A 5,678-nucleotide genomic window follows, 5' to 3' on the forward strand; every position below is an offset into this window, starting at 1 on the left:
CCTGAGCTAACTCGTTGGCTCCCGACAACGCGGGCTAAGGGCTTTTTGACAGCGTTTTACTTTTTTTTGTCATTTTTTTAGGCCATTTTTTTTCTGACATGCCTAGAAAAATGTGAGGATTGTGTCTGTAAAATTTTATTACTTTGTGACGTCATTTTTATTTTACTATATTTTTTAAACCTGAAAAATAAAGAAAATCGTAAAAAATAGAATATTCATCAAACAATGGTGCCGCTTATTGCATTAATTCCTAAAATTCATGTATTTGTTTTAGAATGCATAACATAAATAAAAATGTAAAGTTTTGACCCATCCGGGTCTCTGAGGTGGCCCTTGGGCGCCCAACTACGCAGGCTGGGGACTTTTTTACAGCATTTTACTTTTTTGTCATTTTTGGAAGCCCTTTTTTTCTGGCATGCCTTGAAAAATATAACGATCGTGTCTGCATAATTTCATTATTTTTTGCGTCGTTCTTATTTTATTATATTTTCTGAACCCGAAAAAGAAAGAAAATCATAAAAAATAGAATCTTCATCAAAAAAATGGTGCCGCCTGCTGCATTAACTCCTAAAAATCATATATTGATTTTAGAATGCAAAACATAAATAAAAATGTAAAGTTTTAACCCATCCGGGCCCCTGAGCTGGTCTTTGGGCACCCCACTACGCGGGCCAAGGGATTTTTGATAACGGTTTTCTTTTTCTTGTCATCTTTTTATGCCATTTTTTTCTAGAATGCCTAGAAAAAACTGAGGATTGTGTCTACAAACGTTGATTATTTTTGACCTCGTTTTTCTTTTATTATGTTTTTTAAATCTGAAAAATAAAGAAAATAAAAAAATAGAATATTCATCAACAAATGGTGCCGCTTGTTCTATTAATTCCTCAAAATCGTATATTAGTTTTAGAATGTAAAACATAACAAGAAATGTAAATTTTTGACCCATCCCGTCCCCTAACCTGGTCCACCACGCGAGCCGAAGGCTTTTTGATAGCGTTTTACTATTTTTTGAGTCCATTTTTTTCTGTCATGCGTAGAAAAATGGGAGGATCGTGTCTTCAAAATTTCATTACTTTTTGACGTCATTTTTATTTTATTATATTTTTTAAACACGAAAAATAAAGAGAATCATAAAAAATAGAATCTTCATCAAAAAATGACGCCGCTTGTTGCATTAATTTCTAAAAATCATATATTAATTTTAGAATGCAAAACATAAATAAAAATATAAATTTTTGACCCATCTTGGCACCTAAGCTAACTCCTCGGCTCCCGACTACGCGGGCTAAAGGCTTTTTGACAGCATTTTACTTTTCTTTGTCATTTTTTGAGGCCATTTTATTCTGACATGCCTAGAAAAATGTGAGGATAGTATCTGTAAAATTTTATTACATTGTGACGTCATTTTTATTTTATTATATTTTTTAAACCTGAAAAATAAAGAAAATCGTAAAAAATAGAATATTCATCAAACAATGGTGCCGCTTATTGTATTAATTCCTAAAATTTATGTATTTGTTTTAGAATGCATAACATAAATAAAAATGTAAAGTTTTAACCCATCCGGGTCCCTGAGGTATCCCCTGGGCACCTAACTACGCAGGCTGGGGACTTTTTGACGGCGTTTTACTTTTTTATCATTTTTGGAAGCCCTTTTTTTGTGGCATGCCTAGAAAAATATAAGGATCGTGTCTGCATAATTTCATTATTTTTTGATGTCGTTCTTATTTTATTATATTTTCTGAACCCGAAAAAGAAAGAAAATCATAAAAAATAGAATCTTCATTAAAAAATGGTGCCGCCTGCTGCATTAACTCATAAAAATCATATATTGATTTTAGAATGTAAAACATAAATAAAAATGTAAAGTTTTAACCCATCCGGGCCCCTGAACTGGTCTCTGGGCACCCTACTACGTGGGCCAAGGGCTTTTTGATAACGGTTTTCTTTTTCTTGTCATCTTTTTATGCCATTTTTTTCTAGCATGCCTAGAAAAAAAAGAGGATTGTGTCTACAAAAGTTGATTATTTTTTACCTCGTTTTTCTTTTATTATATTTTTTAAAGATGAAAAATAAAGAAAATAAAAAAATAGAATATTCATCAACAAATGGTGCCGCTTGTTGCATTAATTCATAAAAATCATATATTAACTTTAGAATGCAAAACATTAATAAAAATGTAAATTTTTAACCCATCCCGGCCCCTGAGCTGGCCCCTCAACGCCCCACTACGCGGGCTGGGGGCTTTTGGACAGCGATATACTTTTTTTTTGACACTTTTGGAGGCCATTTTTTTCTAACATTCCTAGAAAAATGTAAGGATCGTGTCTGCAAAATTCAGTACTTTTTGACATCCTTTTTATTTTATTATCTTTTTTAAACACGAAAAATAAAGAAAATCATAAAAAAATAGAATATTCATCAAAAAATGGTGCCGCTTATTATATTAATTCGTAAAAATCATATATTAATTTTAGATGTAAAACATAAATAAAAATATAAATTTTTGACCCATCCCCGTCCCTAAGCTATCCCTGGGCGCCCAACCACGTGGGCTGGGGGCCTTTTGACAGTGTTTTACTTTTTTTGTCATTTTTTTAGGCCTTTTTTTTCTGGCATGCCTAGAAAAATATAATGATCTTGTCTACAAAATTTCACTATTTTTTGACGTCATTTTTATTTTATTATATTTTTTAAAGATGAAAAATAAGAAAAAACATAAAAAATAGTATATTCATAAAAAAATGGTACCGCTTGTGGCATTAATTCTCAAAAATTATATATTAATTTTAGAATGCAAAACATGAATAATAATATAAATTTTTGACCCATCCCGACCAATAAGTTGGCCCCTGGGCGCCCCACTACGCGGGCCGGGAGCTTTTTGACAGTGTTTTACTTTTTTATCATTTTTTGAGGCCATTTTATTCCGACATGCCTAAAAAAAATGGGAGGATCATGTCTATAAAATTTCATTATTTTTTAATGTCGTTTTTATTTTATTATATGTTTTAAAGACAAAAAATAAAGAAAATCAGAAAAATATAATATTCATCAAAAAATTGTGCCGCTTGTTGCGTTAATTTCTAAAAATCATATATTAATTTTAGAAAGTAAAACATAAATGAAAATATAAATTTTTGATCCATTCCGGTCCTTGAGTTCTCCCCCGGGCGCCACACCACGCAGGCCGGGGGCTTTTGATAGCGTTTTACCTTTTTTTTTTTTTTCATTTTTAGGCCATTTTTTTTAGGTGTGCCTAGAAAAATATAAGAATCATGTCTGCAAAATTTAATTATTTTTTAATGTCATTTTTATTTTGTTATATTTTTTAAGCACAAAAAATAAAGAAAATCATACAAAAAAAAACATTCATAAAAAAATGGTGCCGCTTATTTGATTAGTTCCTCAAAATTATATATTAATTTTAGAACACAAAACATAAATAAAAATGTAAATTTTTGACCCATCCCGACCCTTGAGATGGCCCCTGGGCAGCCCATTATGCGGGCAAGGGCTTTTTGATAGCGTTTTACTTTTCTTTGTCATTGTTTGAGGCCATTTTTTCTGGCATGCCTAGAAACATAAATTACATTATTTTTTGATGTCCTTTTTATTTTATTATATTTTTCCAACACGAAAAAGAAAGAAAATCAGAAAAAAATAGAATATTCATCAAAAAATGGTGCCGCTTGTTGTATTAATTTCTAAAAATTATATATTAATTTTAGAATGCATAACATAAATAAAAATGTAAAGTTTTGACCCGTCTGTGCCCCTGAAGTCCTAGTCGCCCAACTACGCGTGTCGGGCACTTTTTGACAGCGTCTTACTTTTTTTTTTTTTTCATTTTTTCAGGTTATATTCTTCTGACATGCCTAAAAAATTGTAAGGATGATGTCTGGAAAATTTCATTATTTTTTGACCTCGTTTTTACTTTATAATATTTTTTAAACACGAAAAAATAAAGAAAAGAATTAAAAAAATAGAATCTTCATCAAAAAATGGTGCCGGTTCTTGCATTAATTCCTAAAATTCATATATTAATTTTAGAATGCATAACATAAATAAAAATGTAATTTTTTGACACATCCGGGCCCCTGAGTTGGCTCTTGGGCGCCCAACTACGCGTGCTGGGGGCTTTTTGACAACGTTTTTCTTTTTTTCTCATTTTTTTAGGCCATTTTTTTCTAGGATGCCTAGAAAAATGTAAGGATCATGTCTGCAAAATTTTAATATTTTTTTATCTCATTTTTATTTTATTATATTTTTTAAAATGAAAAATAAAGAAAATCATAAAAAATAGAATATTCATAAAAAAATGGTGCCGCTCATTGCATTAATTCCTAAAAATCATTTATTAATTTTGGAATGTAAAACATAAATAAAAATGTGAATTATTGCCCCTTCCCGGCACCTGATATGGCCCTTCGGCGCCCCATTACGCACGTTGGGGGCTTTTCGATAGCGGTTTAATTTTTTGTCATTTTTTGTGGCCATTTTTTTCTGGCATGCCTAGAAAAAGTTGAGGATGATGTCTGCAAAATTTCATTCCTTTTTTACCTCGTTTTTACTTTATAATATTTTTTAAACACGAAAAAATGAAGAAAATAATAAAAAAATAGAATCTTCATCAAAAAATGGTGACGCTTCTTGCATTAATTACTAAAAATCATATATTAATTTTAGAATGCATAACATAAATAAAAATGTCAATTTTTGACCTATTTGAACCCCTGAGCTGGCCCCTGGGCGCCCAACTACGCAGGCCAGGGGCTTTTTGACAACGTTTTACTTTTTAGTTATTTTTTAGGCCATTTCCTTTTTGACATGCCTAGAAAAATGTGATGATTGTGTCTGCAAAATTTCAATCTTATTTTACCTCATTTTTATTTTATTATATTTTTAAAGATGAAAAATAATAAAAATCATAAAAAATAGAATATTCATCAAAAAATGGTGTTGCTCGTTACATTAATTACTCAAAATAATATATTAATTTTAGAATACAACACATAAATAAAAATGTAAATTTTTGACCCATCCCAGCCCCGGAGCTGGACCTTAGGTGCCCCACTACGCGGGCCAGGGGCTTTTTGACAGCGTTTTAATGTTTTGATCATTTTTTGAGGGTATTTTTTTATGGCATGCCTAGAAAAATGTAAGGATCGTGTATGCTTAATTTCATTATTTTTTGACTTCGTTTGTATTTTATTATATTTTTTGAAGACAAAAAATAAAGAAAATAATAAAAAATAGAATATTCATCAAAAAATGGTGTCGCTTGTTGCATTAATTCCTAAAAATCCTATATTAATTTTGGAAGAGAAAACATAAGTAAAAATGTAATGTTTTGACCCATTTGGGCCGCTGAGCTAGTCCCTGGGCGCCCCAATACGCGGGCCGGGAGCTTGTTGACAGCGTTGTATTTTTTTTGTCATTTTTTAGGCCAGTTTTTTCTGGCACGCCTAGTAAAATGTGAGGACCGTGTCTGCAAAATTTCATTATTTTTAGACCTCGTTTTTATTTTATTATATTTTTTAAATATAAAAAGTAAAGAAAATCATAAAAAATAGAATTTTCATCAAAAAATTGTGCCGCTTGTTGCATTAATTCCAAAAAATCATATATGAATTTTAGAATGTAAAACATAAATAAAAATATATGAATTGAGAGCG

Source organism: Morus notabilis, unplaced genomic scaffold (genome assembly GCF_000414095.1).
Source record: "Morus notabilis unplaced genomic scaffold, ASM41409v2 Scaffold283, whole genome shotgun sequence".
NCBI classification, from domain to species: Eukaryota; Viridiplantae; Streptophyta; class Magnoliopsida; order Rosales; family Moraceae; genus Morus; species Morus notabilis.